Source organism: Calidris pugnax, unplaced genomic scaffold, assembly GCF_001431845.1.
Source record: "Calidris pugnax isolate Ruff unplaced genomic scaffold, ASM143184v1 scaffold398, whole genome shotgun sequence".
NCBI lineage: Eukaryota > Metazoa > Chordata > Aves > Charadriiformes > Scolopacidae > Calidris > Calidris pugnax.
Window position 1 is genome coordinate 2,907,798 of NW_015091280.1, and position 16,567 is coordinate 2,924,364.

The window sequence follows — 16,567 nt, forward strand, 5'->3', positions numbered from 1 at the left end:
GCGGGGGGTTGGGGGAGGGAGGGAAGGAGAGCGGGGGAGCACACACTTCCTACTCTATTTTTTATGGCTTAGACTGTAAAAAGGTTACTTGGAAATAAATCTTGTGGCTTGCATTTGCAACAGGTAAAAACTCTAAAGCAGACGTAGTGATGTTTTAAAAGTAGCTAAAAATCAGGTTTCAAAGACACTATGGATAGACCCTAATGCCTAATGATACCAATAGATGTCTTGAAGGAGTTCAAAAAAAGCATTCAAGTTAGCTACCCATGGTCAGGAGTGTGAAACACAGAACTGCTGAAAAGCCTGTTTGTATTTTATTCAGGTGACTACATATTTTAAAAAATCCACCCCCAAACTACTAAGAAACTGCAGGTCCATTTAGAAACAAATGGAGCATGATTCTTCAGAAGCTAATCAGGCTTCTCATTCATTTTTTAGACCAAGACTTGAACTATAAAGTTATTCATACTCTTCCAAACCTGTATGCATTTATGCATTATTTCTTCATGAGCATTTATTTCTTCTGCAGTACAAGCATTCTGAAGTATGAGCAGTCTTTCATATGTAAACATTTTAAATCTCATACTGTATTAAATAACTTAAAGCCTGCATTTAAACAATATAGTAAGTGCAATATTTATTTTTAAACTCAATTTAAAAAGAAATACTTAATTTTTAAGTAAGCGCTATTTAGCCCCTTTTACTAGAGGTTCAAGTATAAATATAAAGCAATTCACTTCACTGGTATAGACTAATTTTGCATCTTTAGCTGTGTAACATCATATCTTGCCAACTAACTTGTAATATTAAAAAAAGCACCATCAACTGTTTCTTTCTGATACTGACAATCCCAAGAATTTAGTTGAAACCTTAGTAGGTATTTACATTCACCTTCCATAGCTTAGCTTTTTAAAAGCGGATGATGAACAGAAATATATAACTTGTATTTCATTTCACATTGCTCAAAATGGGGGAGGGAGGGAAGGAGAGGTGGGCAACAGCACATAAGTTGTTCTGCCTCTGGATAATTACTTTGAAAACACTGAAATCCTGAATGTGTAAGCCTTCCTCCTGATACTCAACAATTTGGTTTACAGGAGGACAGCGAATAGGCAATGTACCTCCCTCAGTAAATTCACTGTGTCACTGGGACTCTAAGCTTGCTTATCTCTGGGAAAGGTTGTTCTTGGCCACCTTGCTACCACAAGGCTACACATCATAGTGTTAAACTTTTTAATACAATTTCTGGCAACAGGACTCCAGGAGATCAATAGTGCTGTTTCCTAGGCTCTAAAACTGCTTTTAGTGATATACTGTATCATCAATGTCCAATAAAACAAAATGCTGACGTGTCATCTCTTCCACATAAGATTTGTCACTGTGTTTTCCTTTTACCATGTTGAGAAAAAAACTTTATGAATGGAAAACATCCATTGTAAGTAATTCAACCTGTCAGTCTTAAAGCAGATGATGAACACTAAGGAGACTGACTCCATACAAAACTTACGCCCCTTACATTAAGAACTAAAACACTGTCAGGCAGGGGAGTAATGCAAATGATATATCCCACCGCCCACCACATCAGTCCCACCATCAGTGCAAGTCAATTCTAACTGGTTGGAGATCATGGTCCATATTGTCAAGTGTATATAGGTATGACAAAAAACCAAACACCTTGAATACTACAAAAAAGACATAAGCTATATTGGTTTAGAATTCAGTCTTATTTCTGAATTTACACTGCAGCACATAAGCAGAAATGTAATACTTTTTAAATACTAATTTTAGGAAGCTCAAAACATCACAGGATATGTTTCTTTTGTAAAAAAATGAAAGTGTTCTTTCTATGTAGTCACACATTCTGAAACAATTTTAGCAGAATTGAATTGAGAGAATGTAAGTCTTGTATGACGTGAAAATACTTTTGGAACATAAAGCTCCCCGCAGAATTAAACCTTATCAGCTAAGCAGCCAGCCCAAGAGTCTGACAAACAGCTCTGCTTTTTAAAAGCAATGATGAGAAATGTGGAAAAATGTGAATTTCTCCCATCCCTGTTCTGTCTGCAGTTCTCTTCTGCAGAAAGGTGTGAGTGACAGCAAGTATGATGACACTTCACATGACAGCACCTAAATACACTGAAGTCCATAATTCAGAACCCCTATACAACCTACTTTCTTTTTAACAAGTATTTATCCAATAGTAGATGATTTGTTTTTAACAACCATGTGGTAACAACATACCCACTTTTTCTAATGAGGATGCACTTTGTTAATACAGAACAGCTGTCACAGGCAACTTAAAAAAAAGCTTTAAAGTTGACACTTGTCTGAGCAATTTTTCAGTGTGGCTTATTTTGATTATCTCAAAATCACTTTGGGAAAGGTTCATACCTAACTAAAAAAATTCCATCATGAAAATGAACAGAAACATAAATGGGTATAATTGAATCACTTTGGGTAGATGAGATAGGGTAGATGAGCTCCAACTTTCTTTACTGTTTTCATAAGGCCCCAATTTTGCTTGGATAAATGACATAGGGAGGGAGGGAAAACAGAGTATCACACTGAAAGACAATAGAAGTAACTCCAATGTCCAGACCACAGCCCATCACTGCCAGAGGACCTTGCTCACTCACAGAAGCTGACACACACACATTACCTTGGGCAAGCCTGCACCAGTTTGCTTTATTTCTACTGAAAATGATTTTTCATTCCTACAGCACGTTCCTGCCTTTCCATTCCCTAGAGAAAGACTCTTCTGCAGAGACTGCAAAAATAAGGAATGATCCCCTGAGTTTTTTGGAAAAGGGGATGTTACTTCCTCCTTGCTTATGAAATAAGTTAAACACTTTCCTTTAATCTTTAACAAAAATTAAGAATTGAATTTTTCCACAGTGGTAAACCCTGGCTTAATTCTGCTCCCACTGGAGAATTTTATTTCATTGTATTTACACAAAGCTCTGTATAAATAAATACCTTCAAAATCCAACCCCCTGATTAGTACAGGCATGAAAGAAATGTGGAAAATGGAAGTAATCTACGGAAGCAATACATGTGAATCAATAATGCCAACCGATATTTATGGATCTCATTATCTCAACATGTGCTTTTTAGGATCATTTTAAATTGCTATTAAAAATAGCCATAGGTACATCTAAAATTAATATTTTAGAGTTCAAATGGTCTGCATTTGCCAGTGCAGATATGCATTTGTTATATAGCTCTATTAACTAAAGGAACAAAAGGTACTGCAGAATATAATAGTATTCTGTGGAAGAAGAGATTTCTACAGGAAAATGATTCAATTATTCTAAATCAATTATAACAGGAACAGCTACATAGCTCTATATCAATCTCCTTATGCGTTCCTAATTCTTTTGTCTATTGCCTGTGGATAGCTTAATAGGAATTAACATATAAAAATATATCCCACTGGGAACAAGATTCAAATAGTTTGGACCATCTTTCTTACTCAAAAGTCTGTTTGTGAGAGATGTGTGAGGGGAAAGTCAAACCCACTGCTTTGTGCAAGCAACAGCGGTCAGAAATAAGCTTGAAACACAGCTTTAGGCTTCTCTGTATGGGCCAGTTGGATTGGGCACGTACATCACCACTATGTGGGAGAAACCCGCACCGAGTGCAGTACCACAGCTTTGTGGCCAACCCTACGTTCAACAGCCATTATTTGACCAAGAGCCTTGACAAAGAGTAGCAAAGCCCTTTCCAAAAGAAAAGCAGACTGCTCAACCCTGTCAGCTAAAACAATAAGGCATTTTTCTCAGGCAGAATAGATGCAGACCATATTATAGAGGGGTAAGAGACACCTCAGACATTAGAGGACGTCTGCCTCCAAGGCCAGCTTTGCAGGCCTCTGCCAGATTTACCAGTCACAGGGATATAATACAAAGTCTTGTACTCAGAGGAATGAAGAAATCAGAGTCTATATGATAAGCATCTGCTAACAGGCCAGGCTCTTGGCCCAGCCCTTGAAGAGCACTTCCTCTTTCTTTTATCTGAAGGAAATGTCTCCATGCCTCTCCCAGACTCTCCACTCCTTCTCTGGAAGCATCAAAGTAGTTATGAAATGAATTACAGAGACAGCTGCTTCTTGGCTGAGAAAACACCGAGGTCCTGCTCTACCTACCAGCTACATATGGCATGTGGGATGAGGAAAAGAAAAATAAGTTAAGGGGAAAAAAGTTTCATATAGCAACAGCTCATCCACTTCCGAAAGAGATCAAATTTTATTCCTGTTGGTCCCCTGTCTGTCTCAAGGAGTGAAAAACAGGCATTGATACATGTCCGGCAGACGTTGAAAAGGCTCCATCAAATACCTCTCAAAAGCAGGGCATTCCTAGAAGGCTGTACAGTAGCAATTAAAAATGGTTAAGAATAGAAATAGGAAAAAGACAGAGGAAAAGGAAGCGCTGAAGAGACAAAGGAGAAAATGAAGACAAAGATAATACTACTTCATTTTCATGCTATGCTGAAAAATGTCAATCTTACTCTATTATCCCAAGGTAAGAACAAAAAAAAAGTCTTACACATATGTTGCATCATTAACATAACTGATAACACTGTGAAAAAGCTTGTGAGGAAGGAGAGGACTGGAGACTGAGATGCCCAAGTCAAGCTGCTAAAGCAAAAATATGAGAATCAACTCGTTGCCTCTAAGAGAGCACTTCAAGTAGTCTCACCTGCCTTCTAAAGGGACAGTTAATACTTAAAACCTGGCATCGCCAGTGGCAACAACAGGGCTGTAATGAGAAAGACAGGCTTTGGACGGAGATGATGATAAAAGGAGAGACTTGCAATTTTAATATCAGTAGAACCTGAATATTCTACAGCTTTGCAGACCCAGGCGCCCTGGTGAGCTGAACACTAAGCCATTGCCATATGTGCTGCTGTTTGCTGGGACAGCCAGGGCTACATCTAGTATGTACCTTTCAATCTATTTCTTTTAATTTATGCTACAACACTCATTTTCAGTAAAACAAAGTTAACTTCATTCACAGCCACACTGAAGGAATGCAAACTTTCATGAACCTCAAAGATAACATGCTGGTGTTCATATTAATGAGGTTATGAAATATTTCATTAGCACATCTTGGAGTATGAATAATTTCTCACAGAATTTCACTCGGCAGCCTCCTCCTCCCATGTGGCCCATCAAGATAGTACATTATCTTTTAACTTCTAGAAAACATGATTTGCAAGAGATGATTGAAAGACCAGAGTTGTTTATTCTAGAGGAGAGAGTGAAGGGGCTTTGTGACGATAACCTCCAAGTACAAAAAAGGGCTGTTGAACAGAAGGGAATTTGCTACTTTCCATGTGTTTTGTGTATAAAATAGTAAGTAAAAGGATTAGACATAAGGCAAAGATTTCTAAACACAGGGACAGAACACACATTACTTCAGAAGTTTATGGTCTCTATGAAGGGTAATCTTTAAAGATAGGTCAGACAAAGCCATACACAGTTCAAAGGGCACCTCCTTGGGCTCTGCTATATCCTAAGGTCCCATCTTTTCTTCAATATTCCTGTAAAATTCAGGAATATGAGCAGGAAGTAGGCTTAATAGATTTATATTTAAAGGATTACATAGCACAAAGAACTTGGAAATGCAAAAAGCACAGAAATGCAGTATTTTAAAACAAGATACAGAACCCCTCTGTGCAAGCAAAGTTCAGGAGCTGCGTTTGTGTACACATAAACGCACTCCCATGTGAAAGACTGCAGCCTTGTTTGCCCCTTCTGGGCCATTACTAAAACAAGAATTCCTGTCACTTCTTTTTCAGGCCAGTTGTATCTCACAGGTGGATCATACGTTCATCACCAGCTTCTACACTGGTTTATCACGGCCCGATTCAGGCAGCAGACAGATGCAGTCAAAGTAGTGTTACTCTCCTGATATCCGAAACACGACACTGCATAGGATGGTGATAGTAAGGCTCATTTTTCTTTATAAAGTATTTGTTGTAGTCTTTATGAGAACAAAACTTAAGTTAGATGCCACAGTCTTTATTTCTCTTTTACAACAGCCTAAGTTTGCATTCATTACCCTAAAAAACTTCATTTGAGAAGGACGGAAAGAAAAGATAAAGGGAAAAAAAGAAAGCAGGGAAAAAAAAAAAAAAAAAAAAAAAAAAAGTCAGGATGGAAATTAAAAGGTTTCTGAGAAAATTTTCTTCTCTTCAGTACAAGAATGCATGGAAAATCCAGTCAGTTCCAGCCCACATCTTTGTTTGACCTTACTGTCTTGTTTAACCTGAGTGACTGGAAAGAACTCCAAATCATAGCGTAAAGGCTAACCATGGGTGTCTTCATAATCACACAACTGAAATAATCATCAAAACCATAAATAATTTAAATTGGCACCCCATATCTTACCCATTAGAATTAGGAAGACAATCTTTGAAGTCTTTAGAGTCCATAATAAAGCCAAATACCAGAAGCTTGCAGCATCCAATGGGACAGAGAGGCATCCTGCTCTGTCCTTTCTCCTCTCCTCTAGCTATGAAGTTTTAATGTGTAACCTCCATTTAATCATCACCTTTGCCTCCTCTGCATAAGGGAACGTCAAGAACAGCTTTTATTACTGCAAATTTATTTCCCTCTTGATAAGCTCTCAGCCAAGAGGCAAATCAACAATCCGAGTTTGATTTCCCTTCTCCACGCCAGACTAATAGTACTATAACTACAGCCAGGTCCAAACCTCTATTAAAATTAAATCTACCCCTGTGCCCAATAAGTGCCTCCAGCAGGACAAAATAAATCTGGGTAACTATGAGTAATGAAATCACACTGCAAAAAATTGAAAATACCTGTCAGTCCACAAGAACAAGTGATCTCTCTTTTGAACTCAATTCATATACAGTCTATAGCTACAGGGATTTTTTTTGGCTCCCTTCCAAACCTGCTTCAGCAGCAAAACAGACTATACTATTTCTGCACCCAGGAAAGGGTTTGAAAGGTTTTTTTAACCTTCAAACCACCATGCAGAGATGTTGGCTGACCTAACTCATTTCCTACAGCTTGGCAAGTTTGAAACGCCCCATGTTCTGAGACCAACAAGCACTCAGAGCTGCTGTGCCTATGGCATCCATCCATCCACCCTCCTTCCTGGCAGAACCAGCACCTCCTTGTATGGGCAGAGGAAGAAACCTGGCCACCTCCACACCGATCTCAGCAATTGCTGCTGAACAGCAAGGAATATCTCAGTTGCACGGGAAAACGATGATTGGCAAGAGAAAAAAATATGGAGCCCGACAGCCTCATCCAGTGGCTCCTGAACCAAATGAGGTCTTTTCCACTGCTACAAAGGAATTGACGTGAAACAGTTCAAATATCTCCTGTGATTACGAATGTTATTCTAACTAGAAAATTCATTGTACACCTACTTGGGACACATAGGATATTACACGTCATGGAATTGTAATAGTTTTTACTACAGGGCTGATATAAATATACACAGATAGAAAATTCAGCTCATTTTTTACATTTAAAATGTGCCTTACTAGTAAGTTTTCCACCCCAATACGTGGAGTGCTTCTTTCACTGGAAAATATGAGGTTAATCCAGCTCCAAATCAGAACTCAAAACAAAAAGAGAATACAGAACAGGAAAACAGTTCTCTGTGACACGCAACTACATGGTGTGAATAAGTGAGATCTGGGTTACTTAAAACAGCATAGTACTGCCAGTTTGACGCATTCACAAATCATCAGCCAGATCCCTAGGAATTCTAAACATGGCTTAAGAACCATGAATTTTCCAAAATTAAAATAGTATGGATTTCCTGTTATTTCCCTATGTGTGCTTAAGCCACTTGGATCACATTTCAAGTTACATTTCCCCTATGGCAGTATCAGCTAAAAAGATTTTTCCTTTATTTTACTTTTTCCCTGAAAGCTGAGATTCTCCTGCAATCGCAGACCCCAAGGGCTGGGACCATGGTACAGATGCTAATTGCCAGTGTTCAAAAAGTGGAGGCTTGGAAGAGGAGAGCTCTGTTTAGGCTTTGACTCCATGTTCATCTCTCTCTGCTGTTTGAAAAAACAAAATAATGAGTGGAACAAGCCATGAGTGCTGGGGAAGTGTATCCTTACAGGAATAATCAGGCTTCTTGTTCCTCTGCCTGTCAGCATATTTCAGCATGAGTTTTAATTGTGTAAAACTCCTCCATTACTATGGATAGAAATGATGAACTTATCATCTAACTCTGCCAGAGATAGAAGCAGAGATTTTGTAGAGTCCCCAGATGATTGGTGTTAACAATTGAGACCTATAAAATGCACTCAATCTTGGATCACACCATACTTCCTGGGTAAGATGTTAAAAAGGCCCCCAGATAAAACAGCTTGTGTATCTGGTCTGCTGATATCTATTTTGTTCCAAGCAGTCACACACAAGTAGGTTAACAGCAAAGAAGAGGTTAAGAAACAGCATAACTAAAAACCCAAAAGTCTTTCCATGAAACTCAATTTTTCTTAGTTAGTAAGAAAATAAACTCTTTTCAGCTCCCTTAATCAAAACCAGCGTGCTTGTGCTTTTAATTATATCCCCTAACTGTGAGAAGAGTAATTTGGCATCATGCAATACAATATTAGACTGACCTCCAGAAAAAAGCAATCAAAATTACATTAAAATGTTATCAATTTTCAAAGACTAATTAAGGAGCACCGAGAAGGTAGAAACACTAACCTGTTGCTACATCACTGACAACCAATTTATTGTCTAAGGTCTTATATCTCACCCATGATTTCCTTGCCTTCAGATCTGTTCTTCTCTCTGAGATTTTTGCTAACTTTTTCAAAAGGCTTAACTTAAAACCCAAACCAACCCCAAGGATGAAACGCCGAAAGTGGGTTCACAATTTTTGATGTAACAAGAGAATGCATGGGCCAAATAAATTTAAGTTCTTGCAATTTAAGTGTTATCACTTCCATAAAAGATTCCATAGATTTTTAAGTATTTCATATGCTTAATACTGAGGAAACCAGTAAAAATATTAACATCACAAATCATTTGTGGCGGGGAGAAAAGCAACTAATGCTTTAACTACTTAACAGGAAGATTAAATGGGACAAAAGGTAGAGTGTGCATCTGACTGTGAACTTACCAGAAATATAAGGAGAATTTGAAGATTTGCCTGCACTTTTCCTTAAAGCAGCTACATCAGGAATGCCCTACAGTTTTTCCAGTATCAGAAGTTCCATTTAACTCAAATGCAAATTAAGGTAAAGAAGTTTTCAAAAGAGAAAATAGTGTTCTGCTGGATGACAGTCAGATAAAAAGTTTGCAAATAACTCTCCACTGTTGCCTCTCACAGCAGGCCAGCAACTCCCAAGGCACATGAACTCTCCCCTGTCCCCTCTGCCTCACTCACCTCTAAGTCTCTGCGTCTGTCCCCTGCTATTCTCTTGACCCTGCCTGTTCCACTCCCATTAACAGGGCTCTGCTGTCCAGTCTGTGCTCCAGCAGGTTCCTTTGCTGGGCACACCCAGCTGCTCACTAGGATGGCACAGTCTTTCCTCCTCTTTACCCCCAACAGCTCCATATAAACCCAAAGCACATCACCAGACAGGCAGCTAGAAGACCTGGCCAGAGGAATAGACATACGGCATCCACAGAAAATAAGCTACAAGCAACAAAAACACAGGTACCCCTTGTCACTTTTATCAATTCATCATTATCAGTACCAACAGATGGAATGTGCAAAGTTGTCACAGGGATTTGGACACCTAGTTCATAGCAGCTCTGCTTGTTACTTGGGCACAGGGACCTGTACTATTGTATTTAGGCCACTGGGCACACTCCGAGACACTTCGTGGTCACAAGCACAGAACAGAATATCTTAATGACACAGAGGAAGGAAATGGTATCATCCCTTTATGATAGGGGACAACCCAATGCACAAGAGCTAAATCAGAGAGCCTACAGGTAGCCTACAGGTTTCACCAGTGACATCTGAAGTCACACAAGAAATGGTCTGAAACAGAATGAGTGCTGATACTTCACTAAGAGTTCCAGCCCATGTTTGTAACATAAACATTACATGTTTGTAATGTGTCCTTCCTAAATACTGTCACCAGCTGTGTGGGACATTACTTATGATTTTCCCAACATCTAGAAATCTCATTCCTATTATGAAATTATCAAGAAACAACATATGTACTGAAATAGTGGCTTTTTCACAAATCAGCAAGGTGCTGATTAGACTTTTGAATTGAATAAATGCATGCAGTTGATTACTGTTCTTCAATCCAGCCTTCAGAGATGATACTTGGTTAAATCAAACATATTCTATATACTTTCAAAATACAGACAGGTATAACGTATGCCCTGGTGCTGACCACTCAGAACGAATTCAGTCACTAACCAATGGCTGTCACAGAGAAGTAACTAACATATTTTGTGATGGAGAAAATCGGTGGATTTCTCCAGAGCAGTTTTGTCCCCTAAGGTCGCTATCACACGTGGACATTCTTGTTACAGTGAGTGCCTGGTGTTTTCATATTCTATGAGGACTTTATTTAACTGGCATCTACAAAAATAAACTGTCTTTCCTTTCCACAGTCCTATTACAAGCCAGTCTGAATGAGGTATCAACAGGTATAACAACTTCTAAAGTAGCTTCAATGACCTGATGAGATGGTATAGCTCATGGGAAGTACCTCTTGAAGAGATGATGGTATTTACACTGCCACAGACCATGCCAAATTAAACCCATCATCACTTAGAACCTGTGCCCTATGGAGCAGGCACCGTGCCATTCAAGCAGATGGGCCAGGAGTGCACATAGCCAAGAGACATTGTTATGTGTATTAAATATGTTTGTTGAGGGCAAGGTTCCCAATCTGGAATAATCAAGGATCCTCTGTCCGTATGCAAACAGTATCATCTAGGCCTGTAAGAGTTTAGCTTTTAAAAAATAAAACATCTCAACGTCTATGAGAAACTAAGGAGAGGCTAAACCCATCATGGCAACAAAGCCCTGCAGAGACACATTTCTAATAACATCTTCACCTCCCTTAAGCATTTTTGCCAGAAGCCAAGTATATTTGAGGAACACGGAAAGTCCCAAAGCCAGATTCACTGAGTTCAGAGGACAGTAACATACACACACTTAGTGAATAAATTCAGAGTCACCTGAGAAATAAACGTAAGCAAGGTATCATTACTTTTTTTTTTTTGCTCGAGGCTTATTTTCACGTTATGTAAATAGTGATGTTGAACAAAACCCCTTCCTTTAATTAGTGATTTCACGCTATTTGCCACAAGACATTCTAAAATAAGCAGATATAATTACACAGGTAAAGTGCGACGAGTAGGTTTCAAGGAAAATGCAATTCTCCCATCTGCTTCTTGGTAGTTAAAAACAGCACAACAAAGTTTGCCTAAATTTGGACCCAGCAAAACGAATAGCTCTAACCCATGTAAACTGCTCCACTTATGCCACAGAAACCAAGGAAATCTGACACTTCCCCATTTCCCATCTTAATAAGAAATCACTATTTTTGCTTTAGGGAGGCCTGCAGCAGTTTATTTTCCTCTTCCTTGAATTTCCACTTTTTTAATTCCTCTAACTTCTTTAGTTGGATTGTGGTAAACGTACTGTGTTTAGAGAGACCAGCTGCAAGACTCGTAAGACCATGCTTTTTGGATGGCCTCACTGTCTGAAGGCACACTTATCCTGTTGGCAAAGTTGGACAAAAGTCTATCTGAAGACTCTCCAGCTACTGAATTGTTCAAAGGGTTTGCAACAGTAGGTGGCACACATGCACACAACCATTAGGAAAAAAGATCAATAGGTTATTTAGGAACAAAGCATCCATGTCTCTCCTCAGAATTATCAGGATTCTTCTAATGAAAGTGCTTAGGTTGACTAAATTAGGGCAATTTATCAAATGGCAATGCTACAAACATGAAAGCTCTCCAAGCACCATATTTAGGCTTAACAAGCATCAGACTGTGATTAGCAAAAAGTTGCCAAACCTCATCACAGTGGAAACATTGATTGTACTCTACTCCAGATGTTATTAATGTTATCTGGAAGCCTGCTGCTGCCAGTCAAGCCAAAGCTATTCTCCTCTTCAGTGGCTCAATCAGCTGACATGATATGGCTGCAGATGTTCCAAAACAGCTGTTGTTTTAATAAGAACTAACTCGGTTAAAACTATAGATGTGCTTTGCACTTTGTTTTAGAAAATTCTTGACTATAGAGTCATACATAGCAACTTCCTCTGTATGTGTGCATGTTTGTGGCTAGAAAACAGGTTTTTTATAGGATTTGCAGCAAGCAAAAAAAAGTTTAGGTAGTCACAAATCCACCCATCCAGCCTATTCCACCTACAGATATAATAGCAAAGGAGACAGCCAAGGAACCAGAAAATACAGTTGCTGAAACTCTGGTACCCCTGAATTGTAGTAAAGCAGAGCTCAATGCAGCTTTCTCTACAGTATAATTACTTACTGAAATCTCTCCTCAGACACTGTTTCTCTTCCACAAAATAACTTGTGGCTTTCAAGTGGCACAGTTGGAATCACTTGTTTGGACACACAGAACATGCAACAATGACCCAGCATGGTCTCCTAAGCCTCTGACTCCTTTGGCTTGCTCTGAACACTTCTACTCAGAAGCAGACCGTGGCTTGGACTTTCCAGCCAGGGTCTCCAGTCTCACAGGGTTTAGGATCATCTAGCCTTTCCCATATTACTAGATGTGAAGGAAATCATGGAACAATCCACATGTGGAAAAGATAACTTACATTATAGAAAAAAATAAGAACACGCAGCAGAGTCACATCCTCAGCCAGTATGAGCTAATGTAATTCCATTCACTGGGTATTAACTGGTATCAACTAAGAGATCTACAAAAACTTCCACCAAACAGTACATCACCACAGACAGTTCTGCCGCTCATAGATAACTGTCAGGACTACCTTTCAGTAAGAAGGCAGTAAAAAGCAGAGGAGCTGGCATTTTGAGGGGCTGAATCTGAAGGAGACTGGTTGGATTTTTCTTTTTTCTTTATACAATGAAAAAGATTGAACTCTCCCTGAAAAATAAGATAATCTTTTCATTAGCAAAAGTTGGGAGACGGGATGTAGGTTGAACTTTATCCCATCCCTTTCGCTATGTGGGACAGTGGTATTCACCTATGTGCTTTGAGGCATATGATTTAGGAATCCGGGTTAGCAGCTACCTTCACTGTGCACTCAAGGAAAAAAGGCAGGTTTTTCTGGAGGCCAAGTCAGAACAAGTAAATGATCTTCCTGTCTCTGAAGTGCATTCTGGAGGTTCGTTCTTTGCTTTGTTCAGTGTAGTGAGAGCCAATTCTTATAACTTACACGTAGAAGGAGTAAATAGTGCCTGCCTCTACTCCTTATTATAAAAGAAAGATACAATACAGAATGTTATCACTAATTATTGCTTACTTATTATAGGGAGCAATTTATAGGAGTTGCCAACATGCAAGTATTACATGTATTTTTTAGACTTAAGTACAGAATTGCAGCTCAACTTAGGGGTTTAATTCATGAAAGACAACAGGAGCCAGCAATGTAGAACTTCAGCCACAAGTTACAGTCTACAACAGATGGAAGAAACAATATGTCAACATAGCCTTTCACCTCATACATGCATCTTCCCTCATCACTTAGGCATCACAGAATGGGAAGAATAGAAACATAAAATGAAACCGAGCTTATTGGTAAAGTTAAAGGTACACAAATATCCAGATGTAGTATTTTTACTTTAATGGTGAAACAGAGGGATGACAGGGGATCACACGCTTCAAAAAAAGCTCCCAATAATTAAGATTGCTGGCCATCCATCTATAGCCATTTTAGAATAACCACAGAGCTCTCAGTCATTTTGGTCACGCTGGTCGGGCAGAACAGGTTTAAATACTGATAATCTTTTCCTCTCTTCTTTTACTCTCTATTGCTTACAGGTCTGTACTTTCAGGGCTGTTGTGAGGCAATGTTCTGGGTTTTAACAAGGAATCAATCATATTTGGAACTAAGGTCTGCAGACAGGATCCTCTCCTGACTGCAATCTCCCCGAGAAGATTCTGCCTAAAGCAGCAGCCAGAAGGATCAGCTGGCCACAAAGCATCAGTTTCCATCAGTCTGGCTATCGTTTAAGTCCCAAGAGCATTCATGCTTTAACTGCAGCAGTCAAAGCCAAGGGCCTGGGATACACCAAATTCTGGAAATGCCAAGTACAGAGAGCACTGATCAGAACAGAAATCCTACCTAGAGCAATGAAGACACAGCAGAATTCACACTGGATGGCAGCCAAAGAAATTAGCAGGGTGAGATATTAGTATTTTACAAAAAGAAGACAAGAGGTATCTTTTATTTCCCTCCAAGGCTATTGCATACTATTAGGGCTTTGCAGTAGAGCAATCCAAATGAAACAGATGATGCAGCTGTTTCTGTGATTTCTCTTCTAGGCCAGAAGGTTTTTGCAAAATCAGCCATTTCTTGATAATTAAAAATCTTCAACCAGTCATAGAAACAAATTAGATAATCCAGGTGCTTGATCTTCCTGCAGTACTTCTAAAACCTTAGCAAAATACCATAAACTAACACCCTTTTTCTACCAGAATCCATTGTAGATCTGTCTTCCAAAAGGAACTTACTATTACTAGAGCTTAGTTTTGCCACCAGTTGCATATTAAAAAATGCCTCTGTTAGAGATAAACTGTTTTCCATTTCCTATTCCCATCTGCAATGAAACTGGAGGCTCTGCCAATGGAGTATAAGTCAGTGATTGGATGTGGTCTCCCCAGTCTTTGTGGCTAGACCAGCGGAATGCACAAGCTGTTCCTAGAATTTGCATGCTGAAAGAAGGATTTAGCTTTTATATATTTAGTATTTTATTTGCAGATGGAGGCAACAGCTAATGAGCTGTCCTCTCTTTCCAGTATCTTTCTGATTTAAGCTTTTCAAATGAGGGAACCAAAGTATGTGCTACACACGTTTCTTGCATTTGCCCATATCAGGTAGAAAGATTAGCTGTGAACCAAAATTAATTTTCTTGAAAAATAAATAAAAGCAACATTTTGTTTTCTAGGAACCCGCAGGTTCCATGATCCTGGTTATACCTGTCTTTTTTTCCCTCCTCTTTTTCTCTTCCTTTTTTTTCCTCCCCCGCTTCTTTTTTTCCCCACACTCTCTGTCCTTGTGTTGACATGAAAAGGTATGAGAAGAGCAAGCTCACTTCCTTACAGCAAACCAGCCATAACTGGATACTGCTATAACACCAGTAGAAATCTTCTATAAGCCACAATGAGTACAGCGCAGCCACAAGCAGCACACTCACCAAAAACAAAGGTAAATAAGGGTCTACAGCATCTGCATCACTTGGGCAGCCAGCAGATCTGAGACGGGAGGGACCCAACAGCATTCCCATGAGAAGAAAGGGTTACCATGCTCATTCTGGTGACACTAGCCCTTGCCAGTCTTTCACCTTTTCCACCCATGCACTCAGTGTGCTCCCAGCAGCATTTCTGCGAAACACACACATACTTCCACTGCAGCTCCTTCTGTCACAAATTTGGGCTTAAAGAATAAAATGGATTTAATTCCAAAAATAAGATTAGATTCCTAAATCCTACTTTGAGAATGAAGACCTTTGCGGTGGTGTTACCTCATTTTTGTTTGCCTTTGTACCACCATGCACAGTCCTGGGTTGCCTGCAATGCAGTAAGGAATACTTAATGCTAAATAGGCTGTCAAGACTTCACATCTTTAACAGAAAATGTGTATTGTTTAAAGCAAAAGAGAGAGGGGGCAGGGTGGGGGGAAAAGACTGAAATATATAGTCTGAAAAATCCTTTGCCTCCTTTGCTCACCTGCCAGAGCTGAACTATAGGGACTTTGTGTTGCCTATTGTACTTGATGACTTCCCTAACACCTAAAGCACTGCGAGGAATGCAGCTCCGGGCTGTTTCAGGTGTTATTTATGTCACCAGCTATTCTAGGGAAATCACCAAGAGTGCGAGGCCCTGAACTTAGGTCTTGCAAAGTAAGAAATTTTCAGTTCTCTCTTAAATAACAGTAATCTCAAAGGACTTAGAACTGTATTGTTCAAGTCAGTGGGAGTTTTGACATTGAATTTTTTGAGAACAAGCCAGGGTCCTAGGAAGTAGTTAATTAACATCTCTTCAGGAACTCTGAAAATTTCCTCTCATGAACATTACAAACGTATGTTGAGTGATTCTCAGATTTGCATGTCTGCATATGGGGCATTCTCCAGTCTTTGGCAAGACCAGATCTCCACTGCCATTTATTTCAGCAAAGCCAGCACTTCCTTTTCCATCTCTTGGAAGCTTCTGTGGGGTACGTGCAAGTTAGCCAGCAAACAGTAATTAACTGTACTTCTCTCTTTCTGTAACTCATTGTAACTTCCCAGGAGTATAAAAACTAGAAATGTTTATGCTTTGTTTCTTTCTCTTTAAACTGCATGAAGACCTTAATAGATAACCAACTGATACAGTGTGCAGATAACTCTTATGAGTTGCCACTGAAAAGGAAGATAATGCCTTAAATTAGC